This window comes from Protopterus annectens, chromosome 7.part0 (assembly GCF_019279795.1).
Source record: "Protopterus annectens isolate FY-2018-M chromosome 7.part0, PAN1.0, whole genome shotgun sequence".
Classification (NCBI taxonomy): Eukaryota; Metazoa; Chordata; order Ceratodontiformes; family Protopteridae; genus Protopterus; species Protopterus annectens.
The window spans coordinates 335,265,559-335,281,904 of NC_056739.1; positions in this window are offsets into that span (position 1 = coordinate 335,265,559).

The window sequence follows — 16,346 nt, forward strand, 5'->3', positions numbered from 1 at the left end:
CTTTAGATGGTGACACAAAGGTCAGGGGAATGTTAAATGAAGGCTGGTACAGATTTAGATAGGTAGATTCATTGTGTGGGTAGAGGTGTATGACAAAGAGTAAAGGTCTGGTACAGTTTCAAAAGAGAGCTAACTAGACTATGCATCCGCGTTATATTGTATTTGAATTTGTAGATCTTTAATTATGGTTTCACTTTCATGTGAACATTATACACTACGTCCATTCTGGTGAACTAGTTTGAATACTCATTTTATTTAACTTAAACTCAGAGCAGGTTATGAAAATTAAGAGGATGTAGGGCCTTTGCCCAGTACTTCAACCAGGGTGTTAAATTCAAACCTATTCATTAGGGTTCATTAGTTAGTTTCCCGATTTTTCTGTGCTGCTATAAGGTTTGAGCATTGGTGTGGGTTAGCAGTACCCTGTATAGTAGCAAGCAACTAGAAAGAACACTCCTTAAAACTGTACCATGTAAAGCAGCAATATACTGCAAATACCTTGTGTACCAATGAACTTAGAGCAGTTTATTTGGAGTTAAGTGGCAATACCTACAGATTTAGTTGAACACAAATGTTAGTAAAATTTAGTACTGTTTATCATACTCTGTTCCGATAAAGCACAATTAATAGCCCTCTAACCCAGGGCACCATCCCCTTGTTGCTCACAATCAAAGGACTGGACAGCATCATACCTCTCAACCATACTGAATTCCTCAGTATTTACCAATTTTGAGGGAAAAATAATGGTGCCACGAATTCCTGAGTGGCCCCTATAATTTCCAATTTTTTTAATTCTTTTTTTGTATGCTACAACTTTAAATTTATGGCTGATGTCACCACGCATCACCAGCCTACAGAGGCATGCACATGATGACATCAGTTTTGTTGGACTCTGTCAGCTTGGGGGGAATATGCAATGGCAGCTGTGCAAATTTAAGTCCGAGTCTGCCCAGCACCCACCCACATGGCACACACATGCCGCAGCATGAGAAATGGGTTTGGGCTCTCAGCCCCATGTAAGAAAAAAAAAAAAAAAACAGGCCCCTCTGTGTTGTAATTCAAATATGAGTGGTTTGTTATTGGCAGCATTAGCTATTTTGTACTGCTAAGCTTTGTCGGTGTCACGGACGGTGTGTGTTTATTATTTTATTTTAAGCAGAGAGTGGTTATTGGGCAGCTCCACTCCGGTGCATGTACTGCAAAGGTTACATTCTGCAAGTGTGTAAATCTCACATCCACAATGTGCCAGCACATACTTGGGGAGTGGGATTTAATACCCATCATACGCATACTACTATTATTAAAGTATTGACAGTAAACAGCCTCTTTCACAGTTACTTAAACAAGCGTCTAGTGTATCTCTCTACGATTACTAGAATGCATCATGCCAACGCATTTCTTCTTCTATATCCTTTCTCCACCAAAACTATGCTTCCAATCCATGTAAAAACAGTTAAATGTTTCTATAAATGCCTCTTTTTTTTCCAAGTTAGTCATTTGCTTTTGTACAGCATTTGGGTCTGTGTGTAGAGCAGTCACGCTTGCCTCCTCCCCCCTCTCCACTGCTGATCTCTCAGCTCTGACCGCTTTAGTCCCTCTCTCTAGTCCTGAGCTCCTGCTGCACAACAACCATGACGTACCAGCATTTGTAATGACATTTATCTAAACTAATATATATATATTTTCCGCAAACATCGACTCTTTTAACTTACAGGCAGTTGCCCCATATACAGGTAGTGCAGCCTGAACACCCTTTCTAACCTCCTGGCTTTCAGTTCGCACTTGCAATTTGCCCTTTCACACTGTAAAAATTGCGGGAAATTCAATTTTTAGCTCTATCCCCTAAAAGTTTGCTTCTCAGTGGTACAAATCATTCACCAGATTCTCGTAAGTCCTATGATGTTCTTTGCCTGTCCAATCAATCCTTTTCGGCAACAGCTAAAAAACAAATAAAGACATGCTTCAGGCATTATACTACTGTAAGTTTAATAATCTGGCTTTTTTCATTTAAACTATTAAATGACAAAGAAATTAAAACATGAATAAAAGCAGAAACATTACTGTACTCAGCAAGTTGACAAGTACCAGACTATTTTGCAGCTTACCTTCTTCTCTTCCACTTCTCACAAGAACCTGCAAATCAAAATATAAAATAAAAACTGTGCAGATATGTAATTAAATATTTTGTTTACCAATAGATTATCACATCTTTATTTTAGTAAGAAACAAGCATCCCTATTAAGCAATGTGCTAATGTTCATTATTTTATTTGAGCAGAGTGGTTTGTGTATTAAACAGATTTCTAATTCAAATGTTACACCTGTCAGTGTGTGGGTGGTTCATATTTTATTTGATGGCAGCTCTGTGTGTTTATTTGATGGCAGCTCCTTCATATTTTATTTGATGGCAGCTCTGTGTGTTTATTTGATGGCAGCTTTGTGTGTTTATTTAATAGCAACTCTTTTTATATTTTATTTGATGGCAGCTCCTTTCACATTTTATTTGGTGGCAGGTGTGTGTTTATTTGATGGCAGGTGTGTGTTTATTTGATGGCAGCTCCTTTCATATTTTATTTGATGGCAGCTCCCTTCATATTTTATTTGATGGCAGCTCCTTTCATATTTTATTTGAAGGACGGTGTGCTAAGTCTATTTTCATTGTGAGACTGCATTGCTTTGTTTAGCAGATGTCTATTAGGGTTTGTACTATAAAATGTAAAATAAAAGTTTTAAAGAAATCCAAGTAATCAATGTAGAAGTAAAGCACTATGCACATTACAGTGTTTATGGTAAATGGGGCAAAATAGCCAAATAATGGGACATTGGAATGGCTGCAGGGGGACTATGTGGCCATATTTTGGTCATCTGTTCTTCAATTTGCATTTGAAAGGGGGTATCCCAGAATTCCAATTATTATGCATGCACATTTTATGGTAATCAGAATACAGATTTGTACCTATTTTTTATGGGCCTTGTCCAGATTTTTGATGTTTCCAGGTTGAGAGGTATGGACAGCATAGATATGCAATTTCCCATCTTCTCTGTAGCCAACTTGGTGGATATGGGCATCTTGAGACAATGTAGCAATTGGCTCATGTTTACTGACAACCACTTAATCCAGACACAGTATGCAAGAGGTGTACTTATGCAATGAGAATGGAGGCTAAACTCTCGCATGCAAGTATACTCAGGTTGTTGAAACCAGGCATACAACACCCACCTCAAATAGTACATAATACACACATAAACTAACATATGCTGAGGCACTTAAAAGCAACCTTCCTAAACAAAGATCACATAGATCACCCATTGTTAAAGCTGTATCTCAACAAGCCCAAAGCACTCAGGAAAAAAAACACCTGATACCATGCATGCTGTCACTCTTAGTGAAGCCCCAAACACTAAGTCCCTAAGGCAAGCAAATGCAATTCCCATGAGTCTCATTATAGGAGATTCATTATAAGATATACTGATGCCCCTCTAACCAGGCTGAATAAGAAGAAGAAAACTGTTAGCTACTTATCTGGAGTCAGAATCCACCATCACGCATGCATTCAAGTCATTGTGATGCAGGTACCAATATGATTCTGTCATAGTCCATGTGGATATAAATAACCTGAAATGCACCTCCCTGGACTATATGAAGAGAGACATTATGGAGCTTTCAGACTGTATCTCAGGCAGGTATGATCTTGGCACTGAGCAGCATATTACCATCACATTATGAGCAAAACATGATTGATTTTAACAACTGGCTGTTTTTCTGGTGTCATTTTAAGGGGATCCAGTATTTGTCATCTTGGGAGGACATGGTTAACAGACCATGCTGCTTTGCCAGTGATGGTCTGCACTTCTCTCCTCTAGGCTTTTGAATACTGGCTAAAACTATCCCCCAATAGCGCCTTTTTAGGCAATGCCAAATTGGCAAACCTACCAACATTGCAAAATCAAGTAAACAGAACCTAAAGGTATTACTGCTCAATGCCAGGAGCTTAAACAAAATAACTACACTCCTTACAAGTCTTCCTCACACTCAGTAATATAGACATATGTGCAGTTACTGAGCCTTGGTTTAAAGTGGCAGAGTACCCCAGCAGTGCAATGTTTAAGTGCTTTCCGCCAGTGGCAGCTGGTGACTTCAAATTAAAGGAGGGCTGCAGGAGACAGCTGAATGGGTGGGGCCAATGGGATGGGGTGTGGCCAACTAGAAAGGGGTGGAGCTATGCTCAAAACCACAACAACTGGAACTTTAATTAAATACGCTGCCCTGGGTGCCAAACAGTCATTACGAGAGTCCAATCAAGACAAAATGAAATGTAGAAGAAAAAAATATTTCAATGCATTGGCTACATGACAACTTACTTAATATCCAGATGGAAACACAGGTTGTGAGGCATGAAAAAATAAATTACTTTTTAAATACATTACTGGAATGCCAGTCAAAATCAAGTATAAAAAAACAAGCAGCATTCAACTCAAACCACTACTCCTTGCACTGCAGTTCTAATTATAATTTATATTCAGCTTTATACAATTACCAAGTAACATGCTGGAAGTAGCAATCTCTGTGATACCCCCACTTGTAAATATGTTTCTTATCCAAAAAAGTCTTGCTGCCCGACACAACTATCTATTTGTTTCATGGGGAAGACATGATCAAAGTAAAAAATGAACAGCAAACAAGAAACAAGCTCAAGATAAATTGCTTAAAGGATTCCTGCACAAGTTATGGACCACACATGATAGATTGACATTCTGTTTAGTTTACGGGTAAAGCCTGCAAAGATGACTGCAAGTCTCCAACAAAAGATGACTGCAAGTCTCCAACAAATGTAATGAGCTTCTGAAAATACTGTAATCCTGTCCTTTATTACAAATACTGTCATATGCATTTCAATACCCAAGGCTTATATATTATCTAGTTATGTAAATATTCTCTGCATGGCAACAACGAAAATGCTTTCAATGCTGGTAATTCTTTATCAGTATGCTTATTAAAGCTTACTTGCATCTTACAATCTCCGACAAGCTTACCTGATGGTCATTAAATCATTGCTACTTAAACAGAGCAACAGGGCACTGTGACAGCATGCATTTCCTGAATAATAAGAAGCAGAAATCAACAGTATAAAAATATGACAGAAAACCAGAACATTCTGCAAAATCAAGGACAGATGAAAAGCCACGGTCATACTTGTGGTCTACCTTGGATGGGGGAATACTCTGCACACTTACACTGCATAACTGCTCCTTGCCTTCCTTGGACACATCCAGAGCCACTACAATGGGGAGTGGGGTGCAACAAGTATGTCACAATTTGAAATGTCTCTGGCTGACAGTGATGGCTCTGACACTCATACCTCTTAACTTCAGAGCAACAAATCTGGACAAAGCCATACATAGAACTAGAAGTAGGACACAGGCCCAAAAATAAGGACAATTTTTAAATATTGCTCTTATAAACTTAGATAATAGAACAGTAGTAGGTCTTGCATTAGTACAAATTTTCTGAAGGGTATGAAATCTGAAACTCAAATGTCTGCCATTATTTACTAACTTCAATCTTTAATGACTTGCCACTAATTTACTAGAAAACCACAATTATATGAAAAACAGACCAAAAATGTGATGTAAAAATATAAAGTTGCCACACAATACAGCTGGGAACCTGTCAAAGAAGGGACACCTTTTTAATATTAACACTGTTAACTTGAGCAGCTAACAAAATAAGAGCATCTACATGCATTTCTGAAATAAAAGTAATCTATAACTCTGATCATTACAATTATATATAATTGTAAACCCTCCACGTTTTCTTCCAAAATTGCCATTTTGAGGAGGGATTATTAGGGGAGAGCAACATTTTGAGCCAAAATTGGGGACAATTGAGAGGTTTGGATATCCCTAATTCTACAAAGCGATTTGCAAGTACCTCTCAACCTCTTAATGCAGGAAATCTGGACAAGGCCAAATATATTGGGGGAACATACAAACACTACTAAAAATTGCTCTTGTATAAACTTAAGACAGTTGATAAAATAACAGGTCTTGCTTTAGCATGCATTTTTTCTGAAGGTTGTGACGTCTGAAACTCAATATCTGTCATTTAGTGACTTCATTCCTAAATGATTTCCTAGAAAACCACAAATCTTATGAGGAACAAACCAAAAATAAGAAGCAAATATCTATTCATTCTGCACAAATATGGACAACTGAGAGGTATAGTTCAACTGGGGCTGTCTGAGTTTGCTACCCTTCCCCCCTCACAAAATCATGGTCGAATGGAGCCTTCCCCCTGAAGCCATTCCAATGTCCCATTCCTTGTTTTTTTTGCCCCATTTACCATAAACACTGTAATGTGCATACTGCTTTACTTCTGCGATGATTTAGATTTCATTTGAAAGTTTTATTTTGCATTTTACAGCACAAACCCTAATAGATATCTGTTAAACAAAGCAATGCAGTCTCACAATGAAAATAGACTTAGCATTAAAACTTCTCTGCCCTTGAAACTCACATGCATTGAAACAGCATCGAAACCCACATTCAAAGAAAATACATTTTGCCAGTGGCAGATAAAGATTAACATTTTGGGCTGTTTTCAAAATCATAGGCCCCTTGAACACAAAACATACACATGCTCTTTGATACACCTTCCTGATTGTATTACATTATATTCCTTGTACAATACAGTACAGTTGTTAGAGGGCATTTTAAATTTATTGTTTTGAACATTTTTCCAGTAAACAATGAAACAAAATGCATGCACCAATGACAAAACTGCCCAATTCAGAATATTTCCATCATAAAAGTCTACTCAACCTTCTACAGTCCACCAGCATCAGTAAATATGCACAATCTCTGAAGTAGTAAAATCCACATAAGAAATCTGTAACTAATAAAGAGGATGCTGCTAGCAAACAACGTTATATGTCATTGTTTCATCTACAAATAAAGTGCCTGTTGCCCTTGAAGAATAAATTGCCTATGTTGCATACATTACAAAAATGATAAGCTAGTAATATCGCAATAGGGAATGGATGGCAAACTGATAACAGGTTTATAGTTACTAGGTATCTTTGCCAAAAAGGACTGCAGTATCCACACCCTTTACAACACAGTACAGTATCAGCAATGCATCTACCTACTGTGGGAGTAGAACCCACAGCCTTCTGCATCAAAAGCAAGTACACTACCTGTTGTGCTATTAACAATGCAAGCCGACTTAGCATAAGCAGCACTAAACTTTTGTTCCCCTGCAGCTCTCAGCTCCTTGTAAAATCTACTCAACACTCAGCTGTATCTGAACTTTGAAGCACAAGAAATCTGGAAAAAGTCAAAATTTATTGGGAGGGGGGACAAAAGCCCAAAAACCAGGGACACATTTTAAACATTGCTTGTATAATGTTGGAAAGTTGCTAGAATAAAATGCTGTGTTACCACCATACATTTCGCTGCCACGTCTTGAACCCAGGGGACCCTGTGCAAAACAGTCAGAGAAATATACCACTATGCCAAATCAGCTGTTTTGTGAAACAGAGGAAGACTGAAACTTAAATGGCTATCATTTAGTGACTTCAGTTCTCACCATAGCTGTCAACCTCTTAGCAAAAAACACCTGAAAAAAGCCAATAATGGGGGAATATAGCTGCCAAACATATTCAGTGAATTCAGTTCTCAGCATAGCTGTCAACCTCTTAGCAAAAAACATGTGGACAAAGCCAGTAATGGGGGGAATACAGCCCCCAACCATTCAGTGAATTCAGTTCTCACCATAGCTCTCAACCTTAGCACAAAATACCTGGACAAGGCCAATAATGGAGAAATACAGTCCCAAAAATATGGACAAATTTCAAATATCCATGTTATAAACTTAGATAATTGCTAGAATAAAAGGTTTTGTGTTACCATGTACTTTCTGAAGAATATGAAGTCTGAAATTCAAATGCCTGTTATTTTTAAACATTTGTTAACCAGGAAACTAGTCTGACTTGGAACAAAACAAAGCCAATTTTCAGCAGAGCAGGGAGAAACACTCCAGGCACATCTTTGTAAGAGATGGGAGGACATGCAAACTCCACACAGAAGGCACCCTAGCCAAGAATCAAACCAGAAAACCTGTAGCTGTCAGGCAACAATGCTACCAGTGCACCACTGCACTACAGACCTTTGCAAGGAAAAATTAAGATACAGGAACCACAGATTTTATGAGGAACAGAACAAATATGAGGCAACAATCTGCAAATCTTTTACAAATAGTGGTGGTTAGGGAATTCAGGTCCTTGCCACCTGCATCCAAGGTACAGGGTTTAAGCCTGAGTATCTCTACCCACGACTATGTGTTGTCACTAGTATATAGCAACTGGGGCATTAAACACACACACACACACACACACACACACACACACACACACACACACACCTGTAAATGTGTCTGGACCTGGAATCCACATGTCCCAATACTTAAACTCCAACCCCGTGCTCGAATCCATGAAGCAGCAAAACTCCAAACCCGTGCTTGAATCCAACGCTTTCCCTGCGAGAGCTTAAACTCACCTCACCTCTCTCCTGATTGGTCCTGTCTGCGGATGAAGCAGTCCGGAGCTCCTCTGTTCTGTGCAGTCACCACCGCACAGATTCCTGGGCATCTGCGGGGCAGAAAATGCCTTCCCTGTATCCGGACTGCTGTCTCAGGCAGTCTGAGTTCCGGGACTCGTAAAAATACATTTTTTTGTCTTTTTTAATTTTATGTTTCACTTTTTTTTCCCTTTTGTTTCTGGGTGGGAGGGCTGCAGTCCTGCAGTCCTATAGCATGAGCCACCCATGCTTTCCACACTTTTAGACCTGTAGCTGCACAGAAGAGGGCTAAAGGAGGAGGTGTCTCAATATACATTAGTAATAAGCATGCCTATATGGTGGTCAAACAGGATGACACACTGGAGTTCTTTCATGTGCAGATCACCATAGACAAAATCCAATACCATATCCTATCCAGCTATGGATCATCCTCCATGTCCCAAAAAGCTTGCAATGTATATTTGCACCTACTAGAGACACTCACCATCCAACCTTACACCCTACTCATGGGAGAGTTTAATTACCCCTTTATAGACTGGGAATCTTACACAGCCTCAAATCTACAGGCATAGAGATTTCTGGACTTTGTAAATACAAACGCCCTTAACCAAATAGTGAATATACTCACTAGAGGCTCCAACATACTGAACCTCATGCTTACAAATATGGGAGAATGCTGCATTCCCCACCAAATGTCTCATCCTCCCTGATAAGACCCGACCATACAGCTGTCTCCTTCAAAATCAACTCCATATTCGTATTAAAATCAGTAACAGTAAGGAACTATTTCAAGGCAAATTACCTTTTATTAAAGTTATGGATTGTCAAAATTCTGTGCCACTCCAAACCCAGAGAACACAGTAGCATAGGCTATGAATTACTCTCAGAAACTCTGTACAACCATATTAATTGCTGTATATAGGCTGCTGTACCTACCAGAAGCAAGTCCAGGATGAGCCCTAGAAACAAATCACCCAGGTGGCATCCCATATTAAAAGGATATACAACAAAAGGAAAACAATATAGCAAAAATCAGGAATGGTAATTCCCATAAAGATAGAAGCTCTTTCATCAAAGTAAATATGGAACTAAGAGGGATAATTAGGTCAAGCAAAGCCAACTTTGAGGTTAAGATAGCCTCCCAGGTGAAAGAACCATAAGGTTTTCTACAGCTATGTCATAAACCTCAAGGGCACACAACAAGGTGCTGACCTGCTGGTTAACTGTGCTGTATTCACTGAGCTTGAAAATACAACAAACCTGTTACCGGACAAATTCAGTTCTAACTTTGCCCCCCTCTCACCCCAACCATCTGCTCAAAAATACTCTCAAACATAACCTCTCCAGCTATAACTAGGGAGTATGTACCGGCTGCCTAAAGTCAAGATCATGGCCTCAGTGGGCCACAATAACATCTCAGGATGCCTCCTGAATAGTCTACAATCTGACTTATCAGGACTGGAGTCATTATTTAACTATGGTCTTAAAACAGACTTTGTGCCACATGAATGGAGGACTGCTTTGGTCACCCCCCCACCTTCATAAGGGAGGACCTTCAAAAGTCCCTGGAAACTACAACCCCAATTGTCTGATTAGTCTTATTTGCAAAACCATGTATTATCATGGAAATTATTACCAAGGACATAGGAGACATCCAGACACTAGATTCATCCCAGTTTAGCTTTTTCAAAGGAAGGTCATGCTTATTGAATCTGGTTGAATTCTTGGAAAAGGTCACCAAGGCAATCAATGAGGGGAAAATGGTGCATACTGCTTACCTAGATAACGGCTAAAGCATTTCATACAATACCCCATTTGGGCATTGTCAACAAACTTATGGAACTAGGGATAAACCTGTTTATAACATCCTGAACAGCTAGCTGGCTCACTGATAGGACCCAGGAGGTTAGAATCAGTGAGGCCATGTCCACAAAGAGGCCAGTCACCAGTGGAGTCCCCCAAGGCTCTGTGCTGGGCCCACTCCTCTTTGGCATCTACTTCTCAGATGTCATCAGAGTCAATGTCAAAGGCCTTTGGCTGACCAAGTTTGCAGATGATTGCAAACTAGGAGCAGTCATTGAATCCACCCAAAATGCGAACACCCTTCAGGAAGGTGTAATACAGCCAAACACTTGTTGTCAAAGCCATGGCTTAAAACTCAGTACTAAGAAATGCATTATAGTACGTTTTGGGAAGTCTGCCACCACAGGTAACTACATCATCAATAAAACACCCTTAAAAGTTGATTCACTAGTCAGGGATCTTGGAACTCATGTGGCTAGTAACCTAACCTTTGACCAGCATGCATTCAAGGTAGCAAGAAAATCCTTCTATATTGCTCAACTTATAAGCAAGGGCATGGCATTTAGGTCCAGAGAGATCATCATACCACTGTAATTGGTCCTCTTCACACCCATCATAGAATATAATGTCCTGTTTGATATGTACCTGACCAGACACATGCAGCAACCAGAATGTTTACAAAGGGACCTCACAAAAATTACAGGAAGTAAACACAACATTCTACAATGACTGCCTCAAAGCCCTGTCTCTCTGCTCAGTATCATACAGACTTCTGAAAGGTGATCTTTTCCTTGTATACAGGGCATCTCTGGACTCTGTTTTGATGAACCTTTTGGATATCCCCAATGCAAACAGCATTAGAACAATTAGATAAAAAGATCTACATTTTGCTTGCAACATAGGATATGTTGGAGAGACAGACGTGCTTTTCAGAGAATTCCCATTCCCTGGAATAGGCTCCCCATCCATGTGAAGCAGAGTTTTCTCCCTATTCCTTTTAAAGTGCAACTTGGACCAATGTATGTGTAATCAGAAATTCACCCCTGGTCTGGCTTCTACATCTCTGACTGACAGAGGCAGTCAGTAAATCACTACTTATATAAATCTAATTCATGGCCACATTTAGATTGCATCGTTAGGCTTATAAGGGCCCTAGTGGTCATTAGCCTAGAATACCCCTATGAACCTGTAAACCTATTTCCATTTTACAATTATGATATTCAAAGTACCCTGGAAATGGCTTGGTCCTCTGGCATAGAGGGATAAAACCCTATGACCCAGATGACCAGGGTTGGATCAGCAGCATTGTCATTAAAGCATGAATGTGAGCAAGCATTGCGGCTCACCCATCCTGTGAGAAAAAAGATGGCTTGACCTACTATGCTACTGACCCCAAATGGAGTGTTGGGGGTATTACCAGTAGCAGTTAAGTGGGTGTGTCTTGTGCTGCATGCTTGTCAAGGAATGTGGTCCTGAAGTGTATGTGGGCACATATAGAGATTCTCTGGAGCAACATCATTCAGTGGTGCCACCAATAAACACAGGGAAGGAGTTATACAGGGAAGAAAGGGAATCCTAATCCAAGTGACAACCTGCCTGGACCTCATCTCCTGCCATGAATGGGGGTTGAATGGGCTTGTAGGAATCTTGTATTAGTCAGGTATAAATGTGGCCAGTAAGGCTCTCACTTTGCCAGAGAATGAGTGGGTTAGCTTTTTTTAAACTTTGGATGGAGAAGAAATGGGTCTATAGGATTCTGGGCAGAAATCTTGGTATTCTTTTATTTTCATTGTTAGAAAGTAGGTGCTAGTCTGAATTAGGAAAACTAACAGGAATATATGTTTGTCTGTAAATAAAATGGAGGTAATGTAAGCTGATGTGCACAGGTGAATAATGAAAATAAGCATATATTGAAGATGAACTGTAATGCACCTTTAATTATTTGATTAAAAAAATCAGCTTGGGAGTGAATGCCAATAAAGTGTTATGGAGTATTCACTTGGTTATGATTAGACTGGAGGACGATATTGTGACAATAGGTAGCAGAATTGCAGAATCGCATAGTGCAGGAAAATCGAGCAAAACCAACATTATACAAACAACTGCAATAAGACCCTTCAGTTGGAGGTAAGACATCTGTCATCATTCTTTGCAGTTCTTCAGTCTTTAAAACAAATCATATTAGAACATATCTAAAATGCTTAACTTACATTTTCAAGGTGGAGTTGCCACATTTTCAGATACACAAATTGGGACATTTTTTGTGGAAACATGAGATGTTCCAAGACCAACTCTACACCCAGACAATACAAAGGACTGAACATCACTTTGCAAAACTAAAAGCTTATTGTTGTAGTATATGATTTACTTGTGCTGTTCCATATAATATTAAGTGTTTCAGATTAAAAGTAATTATTTTATGCAGCTCCCAAGGGAAACATGATTTTTTTTCTCATAAAATCTCAGGACATGCATCATTTTTCATTTTTTTTTCTGTGGGACACAAATGCCCAAATAGGGACTGTTTTGTGCAAAGCGAGTCTGATGGTAACCCTATTTCAAGGAAGGCAGGAGAAATTCTAATATTTCTAAAACATAGTTCCATAACTCACCACTGTCCAGATTTTCTGGTCTGTTCCTCAGAAAGTTTGTGGTTTTCTGGAAGATCATTGAGGATTGAAGTCACTAAATAATTACAGAGACTTGTACTTCAGATGTCATATTCTTTAGAAGATAAATGCCAATATAAACCTATTATTCTAGCAACTTTCTAAGTTTTTATGAGAATTTTTATAATATGTCCCTATTTGGGGCCTCATTTTTTACAGTCTTTGAAGGCAAGAACTCTGAGACTATAACATTTGTTAAAAAATTTCTTTTAACCTGTCATTACCAAGTTCTTCAGTGCTTTGTTCTAAACTAGTCTCTACAGAATTTTCTTTAACTCTTCAGGAAATCATAGGTTCATAGGTTGATACTAGGCTATCGGCCCTAGGGCCTATGCAAGCCTAGCCATAACAATTCCCTGGATATTTCTTCCCATAATATTTACTTCTCTGGACCCCTGTCTAGCAGGGCGATTGATATGATCCCCGGGGTGAATTTCCTATCTCCTATCCAATCATCAAGGTTCCTTTTGAAGAGTGCCAATGATGTGCTCTGCTTGACATGTATGGGCAGTCTATTCCAGAGTATGGGGAGTCACTGGGTCAGGAACCTATTTCTCCAGCATGTTTTGTTCATTGTGATGACAAGGTTTAGATCTCTGGAGCGTGTGGCTCTGAGGGATTGGAAATGTCACAATAAGGTAATTTATTCATTAAGTACCTAGTTTTTCATCCATGGCAACAGAAATTATTTTCAACTTTTATGTTACTAATGGAATGACATGAACTCATGCATTACATTTTACAGGTAAACAAACCTAATATAGAAAATGCACTCCTTCAGCCGCAATCTCTAAATTCTCACCCCCCAAAATACTTATAGAACGTGCCGTGGAGATGCAAAACTTTTCTACACTTGGTTTCCAAACTGAATGTGGAGTAACAAAAGGTATAAGAGGTATTTATACAATGCAAGTTATCTGAATGTTCTAGTTATTTACTTTTATCATCTTTTAAACAATGCTTTACCAGTTCCAGACTGGCAGATGACACCCCAAAGATGTTTAAAATATCAAGTACTTAACCTCTGCTGCACATAACCTGTACCTTCAAATAGTGTTGGACTCGAGAATAGAGCAAGAGGCATACGCATTCCAGATAAATGAGACAGGAACTGAGCACTGCTTGCTGTAAACTTGTATATATATGTGTGTATATACACACACACACACACACACACACACACACACACACACACACATTGTGTGTGTGAGATATATATTATTATATACACGCACATATAGATTGTGTGTGTGAGATGTATATTGATATATATATATATATATATATATATATATCTACACACACACACACACACACACACACACACACACACACACACACACACATTTTGTGTGTGAAATGTATATTTATATATTGATATAGATAGATATATAGGGCAGTACAGTGCCACAGTGGATAGTGTTGTTGCCTCACTGCAAAATGTTCTCTGGTTCGATTCTCAGTTGGGGTGCCTTCTGTGCAGAGTCTGCATGTCCTCCCTGTGTTCGCCTTTTTTTTTTTCCAGGTGTTCCATTTTCCTCCCACATTACAAAACCATGTGATAGGTGAATTGGGCACTTTAAATTAGCTGTGTGTAGTCTGGTGTGGAAGAACTACTGCAGCAGGGTTAGTCACTCGGCAGTGTAAACCTTGGATCTAAATGATTGTCACTGTTGAAGTGACACCCTGATCTCATGTGCAAAAATGGAAAAAAGGTGTTGTGGATGGATATATATGTGTGCATGTGTATATACACATACATTGTGTGTGTGTGTGTGCGTGATATTTGTAAATGCACAAATACACATACACACAATAAATGTGAATGTACAAAATCTTTTTGAGTTGCACTTATTCTGTATGTGTGTAGATGTGTGCTCACATATGAAATTGTACTGTTATCTTGACAGCATTGTCAGTATAGTTGTAAACTACCAAGGCTTTTGAGACTCAATAAGTATAATCCTTATCTGGTATATAATACAGGAACTGATGAATTTAATTGTGACGACCCTCCACCTCTGGGCCAGTAATCAAGAAGCCTCAATCCTCACCACTGGCACCTGTGAGGAATGTTCACGGAGAGGATAACAGGTGCAAACACAGTATCTCTAGATGCAGCTCTCTGCATCAAACACAATCAAGCACAACATGTCAGTCTAGGGCTGGTTTCTACCTCTTTTTCCAGATCCCTAGTAAGACTCCCCACTGGCATAGCTATAGAGTTGAGATCTCAGCTGAGTGTCTAAGCCAAGACCTCCAGCACCCTCTCTGTCCAACCAGTGCTTTGTGTCCCTGCCCAAGTAGCCAACACCCACACTCTTTGAGGTTTGATGTAGACACACATACGCAGATGGGAAAGGCTGGCACAGGTTTAATAGATGTGCCCCCTTCTGCCCAGACTATAAGGTTGTTATGACTGCCACCAGACACTCCTGCCAGCTACCCTAAGGCTCTTCCAGGGGTACCCAATATACTGAGTGTAATTAATATTAATAGAAATGGTAGTTTGAACAAGAGCAAGGCTATTAGGAGTGGCCCACACAGTGTCACCAAATAAATATGCACATACCCTCAAAACTTAAATATCTCTACAAAGATCAGCCACAATGAATGCTTTAAATATATTTAATAATAAAAGAACAAGGAAATACTAAGTATATATTCACAGTGACATCAGAGTTCAAATCACAGGAAATATTTAAAATAACATTGAAGGACAGGCTCAGACAAATAAAGAAAAACAATAACTAATTTCACTATATTTCTAACTGAATCTAAGAGAGTTACTACTCCCTACTTACTTAATAGAGCAAGACAGATGTTGTGATGAATGGTACTTCTTGTTAACAAAAATAAAAAAAACTACACAGACATGTTCACACTCAAGAATTTATTATAAAAACATACAAATGCAAAGCTTTCAGGATATATTCTTAATCAGTGCTCAACATACCAATTAAAACATACACCTATTTATATTAAAATTGAATTAGTCATATGACACAGCTATGCAATAGAAATGCATATATACAAATTACAAAGTCATAAAGTTACTTCGTCATCAATACTGCATTTGTTTTTTAATGAAAACAGGATTAATACTAATTGCACTCTTCAAACCAGGAAAAGCATCTGCTTCAAACCTTAAAATTCAGTTATATTCACATGTCTCTCAAAAATTGTTCATATCACCCTTTCTGATATTTCTGTATATTACATCAATAACTCTGGAAGGTCTAATATTAATGATGCCTTTATGAAATTGTTTCACAGCAAATCTAGAAGCTAAAGGAGG